General features: G+C 43.6%; 1 pseudogene; it reads left to right on the top strand.

Annotated features, from left to right (window-relative positions):
* The first annotated feature begins 3,032 nt into the window (after positions 1–3,032).
* LOC126420032 (5S ribosomal RNA) lies at positions 3,033–3,150 on the top strand (annotated as a pseudogene).
* Positions 3,151–16,443: the final 13,293 nt, after the last annotated feature.

Raw genomic sequence — 16,443 nt, 5'->3', positions numbered from 1 at the left:
ATTTGTACCAATAAAAGTGGCTACATCATGCCAGCTGCATGTTCAACACAAGAATGGATGGAAAATCTTAAATTCTGGAAGTAATATTCCACCTAAAACATCACAGGATAGTGATAATGATGGAATTATTTCTGATGTTGTGTTTACACTTCTAGCAGCGTAATCACAACCTTTAGTAGTAAAGTAGGAAATGAAACCAACAAATATTTTGAAGGTGATCATAAAAGAGTAGAACGCTTATTGTACTATTAGTTGGTTCTTGTCAGTAACTTGATTTAGTTCAAGAGAAACTGTGTTTGAATTCTGCTGAACTTAACTTCTAGAGAGCCTTTGGATGAAAAATAGAACATCTGTTCCAATTATGTTTATTCACAAAATGCGCTACATCTCATAGAAACACTGACTGGATCTCATTAGCTACTCACGGGGGAAAGGACATGTAAGCTATTTGTCGCTCACAGACTAACTAGTAGATGTCTGGAGCGATTATTTTTCCGAGCAGACAAGTCTGGCATCGCAAAGGAAGGGCTGGAGCAGCTGAAAGCGCTTTCTTTTTAATAAAATGCAAAAATAATTTTTACCGTTCTGTAAGTTATAAAATAATGTTTACTGATTCACTCAATTTAAACTTTATAACCTAAATTATCCTAAGGACAAACACACACACCCATGCCCGTGGGAGGACTCGAATCTCCGCCGGGACCAGCCGCACAGTTAAACTTTATCCCAATTACTCAATAGTAGCAGTATATAACCAGTGACTGAAGCAGTTAAAATTATTTCATTATTTCATAAATGACCTGACCTCGACCAGTTTCATGCCACATGAATAAATTTAAGTTACGTTACTGAAAGTGTAACAAAAGAAATCAAGTTAATGTTGATTTTAGTTACACCATTTGGTTTTTATGGCTACATTTTATTCAGCTATGAGTAATTAGCGATCCATATCATTTGTTCATATGTAGTTCCAATAATATTTTGTCCTGAAACACGAAACACATTCATGGAAAACCGTGAAACTGAGTAATAAGAGAAAGAAACAGAAAGGGAGAACAAACAGAAGAAGACTAAAAAAAAAAAAAATCTGTTGGTCAATCTTCGAGGAACTGGGTTGCTGAAGCCAATCAATCGGGAGGCGTTCTGAATGTAGGGCATTGTTTTTCATTGCTTCTGAAAGATATTATTTCATCCCTAATAAAATTCTACTATTTTGTAGCTTTTACACTTTAGAACGATTGTTAACATTATTTATCCCAGTAATAACCGTAATGAGATAACATTCAATAATGTGATGCACTTCACGGCGTGAAAAACAGTAGTATTGCGGTAGTAATCTGAAGCAAAGCATATATTATTACTAGTATGCAATTTCAGCTATTTATCATGCTGACGTGATACATATTATATATCCCTGTAACAACGTGTAAGCATCCTAAAAATATCAGGTATGAATCAGATATCAGCATTGGGGTCAGCTAGCAGGTTGCAGGCCGTTAGCTCCTAGTTGCTACATAAATTAGGCTTCAAATCTGTACAAGATACGTATTATTCGCGAATGATGAGTAAAATAATATGCACGAAGTTTTCCTAAATGTACTCACAGTCATCAGGGTATTGTGCCTTAGCAGAAACGACGCTTAACAGAGCAGCGGCCCATAACAGACCCGACCTCATCTTATCTGCTGGTGAAGTTCACTGGGAGTGACACGACCTCATGTTGCCGCCGCCTTTTATACCGGTGCATCTAGCCAGCGCTATAAGTTTCCTCGGAAGTAATGACACTAAGGCGACTATCTAATCCCGGCTCTTGTATCTGTACTGTACTCACACGTTATATACATGTTGAGAGAGAGAAAGAGAGAGAGAGGGAGAGAGATGGGAGAGTGACTGAGAGAGCGAGAGAAAAATCGTTATATAGACGGTTCGAACTATCTTAATGGACTCAATACTTATAACTACGATATTGAATTAAAAAAAGGGAGATTATGAAGCATACATTGGGAGATTAGAATCATTATCAAATACACACATTACTATCTCGTGTAAAAGAAAAAGGGTTTTGTATATTTGAGTATTTTTGTGATACAGTAAAATAGGAGCACTTGAGGAAGGAGTACCTTCAGGTTAGCGAAGTTTTGGAGTAAACTGTAAGGTGTGCTTTCTTTGGCATTATATTCGAAGATCTCACTTCTCCAATGGTGTCTAAAGCGAAATTGTTAGCTACTGTGTTTGACGAGCGCTTATCATGGCGTGATCACTTAATTCACATAATCAAGAAAACACAGAACAGCATTAACGGAATGAGATCTGTAACTGGAATTTGGCACTGTGTAGACCTTTACATTCTCTACATCATGCACAAGATCCTCGTCCACTCAGTCTTCTATTCCGGATGTTTCTGATTTATTTATTTATTTAGCGTATGGCGCTACACACATGATTTACAATGATTACGTGATCAGTGATGAAATACTATATAAAATATATCAATCAAGGATGCAAAATCAGACAAGTAAAATGAGATGAAATGCAGAATGCAATAAGAAAGTAAAACAAAACATAATATCACAGCAGGTAAATTACGTAACTTGATTTTCTCATATTCTGACGTCAAGATTGGCAATGCGCTTGAGGGAGGCAATGCTGATGAGCTCTTCGTTCACAGTCCATGACCATGTGTTGAACAGTTTGGTTTGGAGCCCCACAGCTACAGCTAGAACTGGGTAGCTTTCCCTACTGGCGTCCACGTATTCCATATCCCGTTCCGAATCTGTTTAGGCCTTATTCACGCCTGTCGTGAAAGTTCAAAGCTCTTAGGTCTTTCCACTGGATTGACACGGTCGCGATCATTGGTGGAGGCACTATCTGTGAAGCTGTCGTGCCATTTACTGTCTCTGGGCAAGTCAGTAGCTAGCGGTTGTTGGGCCACTCTCAGAGGGGGGTTTCTAGAACGAAGTCTAGTCGTTTCCAATATTGGGATATCCTCGTAGATGGAAAGTAGAGGATTATTCATTACTTTCCTATATGCCGCCAACGGCCTTGCCGCAGTGGTAATACCGGTTCCCGTCAGATCACCGAAGTTAAGCGCTGTCGGGCTGGGCTAGCACTTGGATGGGTGACCATCCGGTCTGCCGAGCGCTCTTGGCAAGCGGGCTGCACTCAGTCCTTCTGAGGCAAACTGAGGAGCTACTTGACTGAGAAGTAGCGGCTCCGGTCTCGTAAACTGACATACGGCTTGGAGAGCGGTGTGCTGACCACATGCCCCTCCACCTCCGCAACCAGTGACGCCCGTGGGTTGAGGATGATACGGCAGCCGGTCGGTACCTTTGGGCCTTCATGCCCTGTTCGCGAGGAGTTTAGTTTAGTTTAGTTTTCCTATATACCTTCGCCAAGGCTTCCTATCTCTCCAAGGAAGGCGGGCTATATAGCTAAGCGTTGGAAGCCAATACAGATGGGTAGTCTCTATACATCCAGTTATAATCATCATATCAGCGTTGAGATGAATGTCCACGTCCTTTATGCTTGCTGTTAGCCACATGGTGCGCAGTACTCGGCTGCAGAGTACACTGAAACGAGTACAGAGATTCGTCGTGTATCCGCTGATGCTCTCCAGAGAGCCTCTGAATAAGATTGTTGCGTGAACGGTTTCAACATCCTGCTATAATTGCCAAAGTCCGTTGCAATGCACAATGGACATGAGTGGACGCAGGTGATCAGACAGGATGCTTATGTGCGGGTCACCTGTCAGTCGTATCTAGACGTATCAGGAAGTTCCATATCCCTCCAACTGCACACGCCCCACACCATTACAGAGCCTGCGTCAGCTTGAACAGTCCCCTTCTGACATGCAGGGTCCATGGATTCAGGAGGTTGTCTTCATTTTAAACGACACTTGTCTTACCAGGCAACATGTTTCCAGCCATGGACAGTCCAGTGTCGATGTTGATGTGTCCAGGCGAGGCGTAAAGCTTTGTGTCGTGCAGTCATCAGCGGGTTACGAATAAGCCTTCGGCTCCGAAAGCCCATATCTCTGAACTTTCGTTGAATGGTTTGTACATTGACACTTGTTGGTGGCCCAGAATTCAAATCTGCAGCAATTTGACGACGGGTTGGGCTTCTGTCACATTGAACGATTCTCTTCAGTCGTCGTTGGTCCCCATTTCGTCGCTACCTCGGAGATGCTGTGTCCCATCGCTCGTGCGCCGACTATAACACCACGTTCAAACTCATTTAAATCTTGATGACCTGCTGTTGTAGCAGCAGTAACCTGTCTAACAACTGCGCCACACACTTGTTGTCTTATATAGACGTTGCCGATCGCAGTGCTGTATTCTGCCAGTTTACGTATTTCTTTAGCGCTTCATTGTATATCCTCTCTACTTCAGTTTTGCTCAAATAGCAAAACTTATCTACTACTTTGTCTCGTTTCCTGATGTACTTTCCTTAGCGTAACCTGATTTATTTCTACTATATTCCATCATCCTTGTTTTGCATTTGTTGATATTCATTTTATATCCTCTTTTCAAGACAACGTCCATTCCGTTCAACTGCTCTCCCAAGTCCTTTGCTGTCTCTGCCAGGATTACCTTGTTCTGTATGAACTGCAGGTGGCGCAGACGTGTCGGAGCTAGAGTTGCTTGTATCCTCAGTGGTATAATAACTGTCTCGTCTATGGACCTTGGCATCCTGCTATTCACTATGCTTTGCCTGTTAAGACTAGGGTACAGATGTCTGAGCATAGCAGATGTGTACTTTGTTTGCGACGTGTTGTACGTGATCCCCCTCAAGAGAGTTTCCGATCCAGCTAGACACCGACATATCCGACTTTTTCACGGAACTGGACATGCGTGCAGTGATATTTGTCTATAGACTTTGTGCAATAATTGTGGTGTACGTACAGGTTGACAGTTATTGAACTATATGAAAAAAACGCAAATTAGTTACAAACCAAGGCTTGCACACACTTTATTCAATAATTAAGCGTCACTACGGATAAAATTCGGATTTAGGTTATGAGATGTTCGATATTCCTGCCATCATTTGTGTTCATGTGGCGCAGATGAATAGCGAAATTCACCAAGAACCGCTGAAGTCTCGGAACATCGATACTGTCGATGACCTTTTGAATGGCTGTTTTCACCTCAGCAGTGATTTTGGGATTACTGCTGTACACCTTGTCTTTATTATAGCCCCACAAAAAGGAGTCGCATGTGTTCAGATCAGGAGAATTTGGGGACAATAGAAGCCTATGACAGCGGCCTTTGGGTATCCAGTAGCGAGAATGCAGTCTCCAAAGTGCTCCTCCTGGACATCAAACACTCCCCTGCTTCAATGGGGTTGCTGCACTCCGTCGTTCATGAACTACATCTTGTCGAAATGGCTTTGGATAATGGGGATGAAATCACCTTCCAAAACCTTCACGTATCGTTGGGCAGTCACCGTGCCATCAAGGAATATTGCATCGATTATTCCAAGACTGGACACTGCCCATCACACGGTCACCCATTCAGTGTGATGAGTCTTAAAGATCGCGAAATGTGGGTTCTTAGTCGCCAAATGTGCCAATTTTTCATACTGACTAACCCATCCAAATGAAAGCGGACTTCGTCGCCAAACTACACCATACTAATTACCATCATGCCCCGTGGCAGAACATTTTGAACGCCCTAACGCAAACTATTCAGACGTTATGACGATTTTTTTTCATATAGTTACTTACTTACTTACTTTCCGTGTCCGGAACTAGACTTCAGACTTCCAAAAATCAGCAGCCAATATGGCCTTGTCATTTGCCTCCCGTAAGTCATTCATTGTGCAGGGCTGGTCTAAATATGGGCAGATGAGCAGGTGTTGAGGATCCTGGACAGAACCACACAGGCAGAGAGTGTTCTCATTCTGTTTTAGGAAACCTCATTGCTGCTGGTTTGTCTTGCACTTTGCCACTTCTACCCTCATACGGTTTAGGGTTCTCCAGACTGTGTATGGTAGGGCTCCACCAGGCGCCAGTTCTCCTTTTACATCTTTATGGGGGTTTCTCAGGTCGATTTCCTACTTTTTCAAACGATTATCTGCAGTCGACCCTTCCAGGGCTCGGGTACGTGACAGGAAACTCTTCCTCGAACAAAGCCGTCGGTCAGCAGGCTGGTGTCCATATAAAGGGTGACGCATGTCCTTTTCTTGCTCGGTTTTTTCGGCTTAGGCAGCGATGTCACGTCGTATGTTGGGCGGTGCGATCCCCGTGATTAAGTACATCTTGTGCATTGGGGTCGGCCTCAAGCATCCGGTAACAATTCGTGCCATTTCATTCACCGCGACATCAACTTTTCTCGCGTGTGTTGATGCAGACCATACTGGAGCGGCGTATTCCGCGGCTGACACACTGAGCGCGAGGGCTCAAGTTCTCAGGACTTTTGGGTTTGCACCCCAGGATCCGCTGGTTAGTTTCCTGATGATGTTGTTTCTAGTTGAGACTTTTTCCCTTGTGGCATTACAATGATGTTTATAGGTCAGTGTGCGATGCAAAGTGACACCAAGATATTTGGGCGTTTTACAATGCTCGAGACGTTCACCTCTCCATATTACATTTAATTCACGATTTGCCTCCCTGTTCTTTAAATGGAGTGCACAGACCTGCGTCTTGGAAGGGTTCGGCCTTAGGTGGTTTGCTTCATAGTACTGGGAGAGAGCTTCCAAGGCACTGGTTAATTTCTCCTCTACATCCATAAAATTGTTACCTTGGGCTGCAACTGCAGTGTCATCGGCAAACATAAATTGGCGCGTGATGTTTGCCACTGGTTGGTCTTTTGTATATATATTACACAGAGCTGGGGCGAGGACGCTTCCCTGAGGTAGGCCATTCCTCTGATTTCTCCACCTGCTCTTCTTGCCCTGGAGACAGACGAAAAATCTCCTATTATGCAGGAAAGTACCTATCAGTGATGTCAAATGGTAATCTCTTGTTACATTATATACTTTCCTAAGGGGCCTCCGATGGTTTACAGTATCATATGCAGCTGAAAGGTCTATAAATGCCACTCCCGTGATCTCTTTCCTCTCAAACCCATCCTCAATATGTTGGGTCAGGTTCAGGATTTGACCGCAGCACGATTTTCCTGGTCGGAAACCTGCCTGCTGTGGGATGATCTGTTGTTCCAAGTCGCTTTCTATGCGACTTAGCGTCAGGCGTTCCAAGATCTTAAAACAGTGACATAAAAGAGACACAGGTCGGAAGTTTTTTGGATCAACCACTCGGGCTTTCCTCCACATCTTTGGAATATGGAGCCTTTCTACACATTTGTTTATCAAATCTAGCAGCCACTGTAGGGTATTACTGCCAAAGTTAGTAATTTGCTCAAGTTCGTCTTCAAGCTGGAAATGGCTGCAGGAAGGACTGACACTGTAAATGGTGACTTAAGGTGATGATTTTACTCTGCTGGATCACGTGCTAATGGTTCCTGGTACTTTCTGCCGTGGGTTTTGCCATTCATAAGGAGTGTAGTGGCGACTTGGTCTGCCGTGACGTTAGTAAATTTATCATTTGACTTTGTGGCGCCACCGTTAAGGTTCTTTAACAGTTTCCAAGCCCGCCTACTGTTCACTTTCATGTCCAGGTTCTCCACGAGGTCACACCATTTGGCTTTGCGGTTCTCAGCTATGACTGACATGAGTTCATCGCCAGCTAGAAATGTCTCATCATCAAATGAGTCGTTATCGAAGAGCTTCTGGTATCTTTCCAGTAGTGGCTTTGCGTCCTCAGACAGTCCCATAATATACAGTGTTCTGCATCCTCGCGGTATTGTTTTCCTAGACACCTTCTGAACGAGTTTGACAAAAGAGTCGTACATCTCAGGTTGTGGGGGGATATTTGTTATTTCTACATCAATGAGCTCTCTAAATTTCTTCCAATTGGCCTTTTTAAAATTGAACCTTCTTTTGAAAGGAACTTGTTCAGGCTTAACAACTGCATTGTCCGTGCAAATTATGGGCCGATGCTGCGTATGGGGAATTGGCTCCCCAATCAGTTTTTCACATTGGCCAGCGAGTTTATTGCTAACAAAGATGTTATCGGGATTGTACCCTTTCTTCCATCTGCCACTATTAAAGGAGCTTGGCAGTTTCTGGTCATGTATGACCGGTAGATCGTGTACCTCAGCCCAGGTCTCTAGTTCCACTCCGCTGCTGTTAGTTTCCTTATAGCCCCATGTAGTGCTCTGACGGTTGAAATCGCCCAATACAAAATTAAAGTCTTGGTAACTGAAATTGCCAGGCTCAGTGAAGACAAAATCTTATACTGGGGGTTTGTACACAGAGGTAACGTTATACTGCTGAGTTTTAACGGTTAATATCTCAATGTCTTGCCTGTCATTCAGTGATGCAGAAGTGACACTAGTTCCTGGCCTGGCGAAGATGGCACTACCGTACCGTTCATGTGGTCTCTCCAAGGACATCTTCATTCCATCTATTTTGGGTGTGGGTCTTGTACTGCCCCGATGAGTTTCTTGAATCAGGAGGAAGTCACATTGATATTCTTTACACAAGTCATATAATAAAACTTCTTTGTCTCTCGACATCCCTTCAGTGTTTATCGACATCGTCACAAGTGGCCTTAGAAAAGACCGTTTGGGTCATACTCTATTTGGGAATTCAGGTCTACCTGTTATGCAAACAACTGTTTCATTCAATGCTCAAACATATTTCAGCACCATTTGTGAGTATTAAATAAGAACAGTTGTTTGCGTAACAGGCGGACCAGAATTCCTGTAATGTAGGCTCCAAACACGGCTGCTCTTACAATTTCAAAACAAAAGAGTGTTAGCTGCCTTCTGCAATAAAAAACTGAGTTAATGGACATACGATGCACTTGAACAAACGTCATGGGACATTCGCCCCGAACGAATATAACGACCTATAACGTACAAAATGTGATAAAAAAATTGTCAGGATTTCTGTCTAGTAAGCAAGAAGACCCGGGCTCGAGTCCCCGCCGCAGCACAAGTTTTGACTCATTTCTTCAGCTTACAACATTATTATAAATTAAACGTAAAAAATCTTTTTCGATACCACCACATCGTCTACATTAATAAGTTGAGCAAGAAGTAAAACAGCAGAAGATTTATTCGTTTTCAGGGAATGAAGAAAAGGAATAGATGACGTTCTGGGAATTGGTTGAAATAAGTTAAACAGAGTAATAACACTCTCATTATAGTAGGAAAGAAGACAGAATAATCTGATTACCGATCAGTGTAGTATAAATGAGAAGATTAATGACATTACGCAAAAATTTCATAGAGTGAAATGCATTACACTCATTGATTCTTTATTTGTTGTTCATTTCAGCCTGAACACAAGTTTTTGACCATTGAGGTTTGATTGCTCGGGCCCATAATTCTACAGGGTTTATACTTGCAATTATCATTGTTACGTATGTGACTGTGCTCCTCTGATGGAGAAATAATCGTTAGAAAGTGTGAACTCGACAAGTGCGGGACCACGCATTGTAAATCTACCCGCAAACGCCACGTTTCCAATGTTCGGTACAGAGTCAGCGACCTGTACCAGCTGCCTCCAGTGTATAATTAATCTCAGAATGATTGAGTGGTTGTCAGGACATATGTCATGGCATGATGCCGACGATAACCGGTGCAAGGCAGAAATCTAATGGTGCTTCTGGTTCATGTTGATAATATACGACCAGTGGCACAAGCTTGGTGGAAGTTCAGTGTCCCAGACCTACGATACTCTTTTGCTTAGTTCATTGCTGGAACTGTTAGTGTCTTTTTCTCAATGAAAACTGAGCAAACTGATTAATTTGTGAATGAATTCGTCAGTTTGACGTTCTTATGATTTGACTTAATTATGTGAACCACAGAAAAATAGCGACAGATTTTGTAGTAATAGTATATAACTTTTCGATTTCTTTCTGTATTTTCTACAAGCCATTTGATTTTTCGTGTAGATCGAGGAGGCAGTCTGCATGTTTCTCAATATGTGAACGTTGGTTGCATTGATCCCTTGTTTCTCACAGGGCTTTTGATGTAGCTGAGAAACCAGTTTCTCAGAACCCCTGAATTTCAGGCACTGTGTCAATTAAGTGATTCTTGTTATGTCTTATAATTTCGTGTACGAGCTACAAACGGCGGTCCATTGTTCTCCACTTACTCGTAAAACCTGCGCTTTCCGTTACAGGAGTTGGACAGAAATGTGGAAACACTGCGAGAAATAGCATGCTTGAACGTAAATGGAGATGCTACCCAAGCCTCCACGTTGCGATTTGTTCAGCTCGAACGGCACCTGTGCAATGTCTCCAATATTTCCTAAGTGCCACTAGTGGTCAGAACAGTATTCTGTATAGCTGTGAGTGCATTATGTTGGACCTCAGAGTATTTGAACGCCGGCAAACCACACTGAAGTGCCAAAGAAACTGGTATAAGGATCGGTATTCCAATACAGAGATATGTAAACTGGCAGACTACGGCGCTGCGGTCGGCAACGCCTATATGAGACAAGTGCCTGGTGCAGTTGTTAGATATGTTACTGTCGCTCGAATGGCAGGTTATCATGATTTAAGTGAGTCTGAACGTGGTGCTATGGTCCGCGCACGAGCGATGGGACACAGATCTCTGAAGTAACGATGAAGTGGATATTTTCCCGTACAACCATTTCCCGAGTCTACCGCATCCGATATAACATCAATCTCCGACATCAACTGCGGCCGGAAAAGATCCTGCAAGAACGGGATCAACGACGACTGAAGAGAATCGCTCAGCGTGACAGAGGTGCAACAATTCCGCAAACTGCTGCAGATTTTAGTGCTGGGTCATCAACAAGTGTCAGCGTGCGAACCATTCGGATGGACATGTACGGGTATGTAGACAACGTCATGATTCCATGAACCCTGCATATCAGCAGGGGATTGTTCAAGCTCGTGGCGGCTCTGTAATGGTGGGACGTGAGCAGTTGGAGTGATATGGGACCCCTGATACGTCTGGATACGACTCTGACAGGTGATTCGTACGTAAGCATCCTCTCTGATCACCAGCATCCATTCATGTCCATTGTACATTCCGACGGACGTGAGCAATTCCAGCAGGACGACGCGACACCTCACACGTCCAGAATTGCAATAGAGTGGCTTCAGGAACACTCTTCTGAATATGAACACTGCGACTGTTCACCACACTCCCCAGACATGAACATTATTGAGCATATCTGGGACGCCTTGCAACGTGCTGTTCAGAAGAGATCTCCACCCCTCGTACTCTTAAGCATTTGTGGACAGCCCTGCAGGTTTCATGGTGTCAGTTCCCTGCAGCACTAGTTCAGACATTAATCGAGTCCATGCCACGTCGTGTTGTCGCATTTCTAAGCTCGCAAGGACCGTAAACTACATTAAGCAGATGTACGAGTTTCTTTGTCTGTTCAGTGTATTAGTACTCGTAAGGGCGGTGTTTCAGAAAACAAAGGAACTGATATGTTTGGTGTATGAAGAGGCACCGTATCGAAGATTTGTACTGCTAAGTCACAACGCGGGCGAAAGTGCCTGTGGAGTTATCGTGAAGACTGTCATTGAGAAGGATCGTGGCGAAGTATGAGGGGGGATAGTATTGGTATGAGGTACCATAAACACTGGCTTGCGGGGAATGTATACACACTTCCTGACAAAGAAAGCGAATCATCCAAAATACATGGCGTGACGTCAATGTAGCTTCTTACACTTACACAAATCCGAGGTTATTGAATGATTTGCGTTGGAATTCTCTGTGACAGATACGACGTTTTCCATAGTGCATTAACCTTCTTCGTGTTTAGTATTGTTACCAAGCCTGGTTTGGGACGTAGGGGGCGTGAACAGCGTCAAATGTTAAGTACACAGAGATGTGTACTCATGTGAAACGGCGTTATCAGTACCCGAGAGAACTCTAAATGGGCGTCATTGTGGATCCTTATTTGGCCACTGGTCGAGTCGTGCAATATCCAGATTAGGGGAGCAGTCGGATGTCACATTGGACCGATAATAATCTGCATGGGAATGTGAGGGCAGACATTCATGGCGTCAAGGTTCCGGTTGGCCACGTCTGAGCACAACAGTGGAGGACCGGGTATTTTGCACCATGTTCATCGTAATCCTTTCACATCTGCACCTACCGTTCGGCATCAAGTAATGCACTACTTGAAACATTCTGTAATACTGCACCACTGGCCGGAAACTAGCAACAGCCTATCTAGGGAATTACTGTCCCATGCATAGGCTGTTGTTGACAGCACAACAGCAACACCCGCCTCAGGAGACTTCGTACAGGATGTTCCCGTTAGAGCGCATAAAAATTTAACAAGACATGGAGGATGCTCCACTGAGCAATTTGAGGCAGGGAACCTGGGATCGGAGAAACCAGCTTAAGAGGGTAATAGGAATAAACTCACATTACTGTGTATTTTATATTTACGTTACTTAACTGCCAATATCATCTTTGACGCGATGAGCGTACCATTTGTACTATGTCTTACAACATGTGCTGAAACTGACGGCCATCCACCTTAGTGCAAGCATGACATCGCCGAATAAGATTCTAGCGCACCCTGACAAATGCCCCTGGTGTGTTTCGAATCACATCACAGGCAGCTACAATTCTGGCAACTGATTCCATCTCCATATCTACTGGGCTCTCATACACATGTTCCAGCGTCCCAGTCCACGGCGGGTCTTTGGTTCAACTATCTGAGACTGACATGGGGTCCACAGCCAACCAGGGCGAGCCACTCTTCGGCTCGCTACCGCGGGCAGTCGTCTCGGCTCCTGACACACGCCAGAGACTTCCGAGGCGAGGGCCACAGATTCGGACGCCGGATAGCGGGCAGTCGTTGCCGCTGCGTTCTCAGCTACGCCAGCAAGGAAGAATCAGCAGGGGGGCTGGCCTACGGCTCCCAGCGGAGCAGTGCGGAGTCAATGGGGATGGTGGCCGCTGAGTCGGCTGCTGATGCAGCCATCCTGACATATTCGGAACTCAAGGGCCGGCCAAGACCAGCACGACACAGCGTTGTGTTGCACAGGCCGCTGGGGTGCTTCCTCAGCATTTCGGGCCACTGTGATGCAGACTGAGGTGAATGGAGCACTGTTTGGCGTCTGATAATACAACTATACTGATGGTTTTCGATATCAACAGATTTCAGCAATAGGATGCTCATTTCTTGTCCTCCAAGTTGAAATATTCAAAGCAATTTCGTCTCCCCACATGTGGTTTCATTCCTACTGCTGATCTCTGATGTTTTCCCGTTGTCGGCCTCTCTAGGGACTGGACGCGTAATCGTTTTTTCTCGCTTGATTCTTTACATTTTTTGGTGTATATTTGGCTTGTTCTACAGCAAGCGAGTGGCTCGCAGGATAACCCAGAATTGTGGGTTTGCTGAATATCATTCTTTTTGACTTGCAATCCGTTTTCCAATAACATAAAAAATAATATAAAAAGTATGCGTCTTTATATCCACTGGAAATGGTCATGGTGCCATGTAGATATTATGTCACTGGTTGCGTAATCAACGTCGCCACCCGACGAACGTATCCACAACAGACTCTCAAGTCCTTATTGCATGGAACTGGAGATATTTGGTACTCATATTAGGACACTAGCGGCCTGGTTAATGGCGTAGAATTCTACGCCACTACATTTCTGCCAGGTGATGACAATTTTTATAAATCAGATTCGAAAGGGCTACTCTAGAATCGAAGGTCCCTGTCATGGGGAGACTAACGTTGTAGCTTGCAACACACTACAGATACTAAAATTTCGGCTTCTTTCGCACGACATTTTTAAACTTTCAAGAAAGAAAATTCTTTTCCTCACGTCATTCACCCACTATATAACCAATCCCCACGTAATGTTGTATGTAATTGAGTATAAGTGTAGAGAAATGCATAATTATCATTTTGTTTTGAAATTGTAAGAGCAGCCGTGTTTGGAGCCTACATTACAGGAATTCTGGTCCGCCTGTTACGCAAACAACTGTTGTTACTGTATTTAATACTCGCAAATGGTGCTGAAATATGTTTGAGCATTGACTGAAACAGTTGTTTGCATAACAGGTAGACCTGAATGCCCAAACAGAGTACGACTGTTCATAACACCTATTATAAAAGACCTTTAGGATAAAACTGTACCAGCAGTTGGGAATACTAAACTATTTTGAAGCAAAAAAATAATGGCCGTAAAATAATGAATATTTCAAGCAGTACAATGTCTTGAACGACGTCGTGAGGCACATCTATGTAAATTGCATATTTTTAGGATCTGGTAGTAATCTTATAAAGCTGTAAGTAAAGGTGTGGATGCCCTGTACAACCCTGATGTAAAGAAAAGGTTTCTAGCACCCTCCGTGCCAAAATTTCGTAATGATATCCATCGAATTTGCTGGTGCTACTTTGAAAAACATTACTTAATCGTTTTTAATGTGTCACTGGTAGGATTTATTACTGTCCACAGCTTAAGGATGATTGAAGAAGACAGAACGTACAGACATATATCTGTTATGTGTATCATATTTTTTCATTTATTCATTACAATAACGAATTTTATACAGCACGGTGGCATGTGGCACAGGTTCGAAGGATCTCCACCCTCGATGCTGTTGCAGACTGTACCTTTCTAAACACACAGTTAAATTTTAATAACAGGCGACATTTTATGTGTCACCTGCTGAGCCCAGAACTCTTTTGATGACGCAACCTTCCTGGTATTAGGAAGCTTAGATCTGGCTTAAACTCAGAATATGTGTTGTTTACGATTCTTAACATCATATTACTATAAAACATGTAGACGAAACATACTACAAAAAGTCAAATTTAAAAAACATAATTAAATTTAAAGAAAATAGCGGCAAGATGTACTACCTACAAAGCTGGACGTACAGAGGAAAATTTCGTAACATTCATCATCTTAAATGGAAGAAATTTGCTGCTGTGAAGAGAAACTTGCGAGAAACTTGATCGCCCCAGTCGCACAGTGTAGTGGTTAAGAGTCTATCACAAAGATCTGTTTGCTCAGGGAATTTGAGGAGATTGTGATAGATTGTGCGGCAAAAGAAGCATGGATAAGGACCCGTGGAATTGGTGGTAGTCACTTTCAACTTTTACTACGACTTTCTATACGGTGAAAGTAGTTTACACCAACAAAATCTAAATATACATTTCAGGCACTTTGTCTCTGATCCTAAAGTATTCTGTTTAAGATCCTGTGCCATTCGTGCCATTTACAAGCTGATTGTAAAGGTTTATATGTCTGGTACGATCCTGTTGTGCAGAAAGTGCTTTGTAAGCGACCTTCTTCGTAGATGAGTTACAGTCATTTATGATTCTTCCAAAGAATCTGAGTTTTGTACCTGCTCTCCCTATAACCACATTCTTGTGGTCGTTTCAGTTTTAATCGCTACTAACGGATACTCTTCGACATCTGATTGTTTAGTGAGGAATACACCACTGGCCATTAAAATTTCTACACCAAGAAGAAATGCAGATGATAAATCGGTATTCATTGAACAAATATATTACACTAGAACTGACATGTGATTACATTTTCACGCAATTTGGGTGCATAGATCCAGAGAAATCAGTACCGAGAACAACAATCTCGGGCCGTAATAACGGCCTTGATATGCTTGGGCGTTGAGTCAAACAGGGCTTGGATGGCGTGTACAGGTAGAGCTGCCCATTCAGCTTCAACACGACACCACAGATCATCAAGAGTAGTGACTGGCGTATTCTGACGAGCCAGTTCCCTGGCCACCATTGACCAGACGTTTTCAGTTGGTGAGAGATCTGGAGAATGTGCTGGCCAGGGCAGCAGTCGAACATTTTCTGTGTCCAGAACGGACCGTACAGGACTTGCAACATGCGGTCGTGCATTATCCTGCTGAAATGTAGGGTTTCGCAGCGATCGAAGAATGGTAGAGCCACGGTCCGTAACAAATCTGAAATGTAACGTCCACTTTTCAAAGTGCCGTCAATGCGAACAAGAGGTGACCGAGACGTGTAACCAAAGGCACCCCATTCCATCACGCCGGGTGATACGCCAGTATGGCGATGACGAATACATGCTTCCAATGTGCGTTCACCGCGATGTCGCCAAACACGGATGCAACCATCATGATGATGTAAACAGAACTTGGATTCATGTGAAAAAATGACGTTTTGCCATTCGTGCACCCAGCTTCGTCGTTGAGTACACCATTGCAGGTGCTCCTGTCTGTGACGCAGCGTCAAGGGTAACCACAGCCATGGTAACCGAGCTGATAGTCCATGCTGCTGCAAGTGTCGTCGAACTGTTCGTGCAGTTGGTTGTTGTCTTGCAAACGCCCCATCTGTTGACTCAGGGATCGAGATGTGGCTGCACGATCTGTTACAGCCATGCGGATAAGAAGCCTGTCATATCGACTGCTACTGATACGAGGCCG

Source organism: Schistocerca serialis, chromosome 9 (genome assembly GCF_023864345.2).
Source record: "Schistocerca serialis cubense isolate TAMUIC-IGC-003099 chromosome 9, iqSchSeri2.2, whole genome shotgun sequence".
NCBI classification, from domain to species: domain Eukaryota; kingdom Metazoa; phylum Arthropoda; class Insecta; order Orthoptera; family Acrididae; genus Schistocerca; species Schistocerca serialis.
This window is presented reverse-complemented; position numbering and strand designations above follow the sequence as displayed.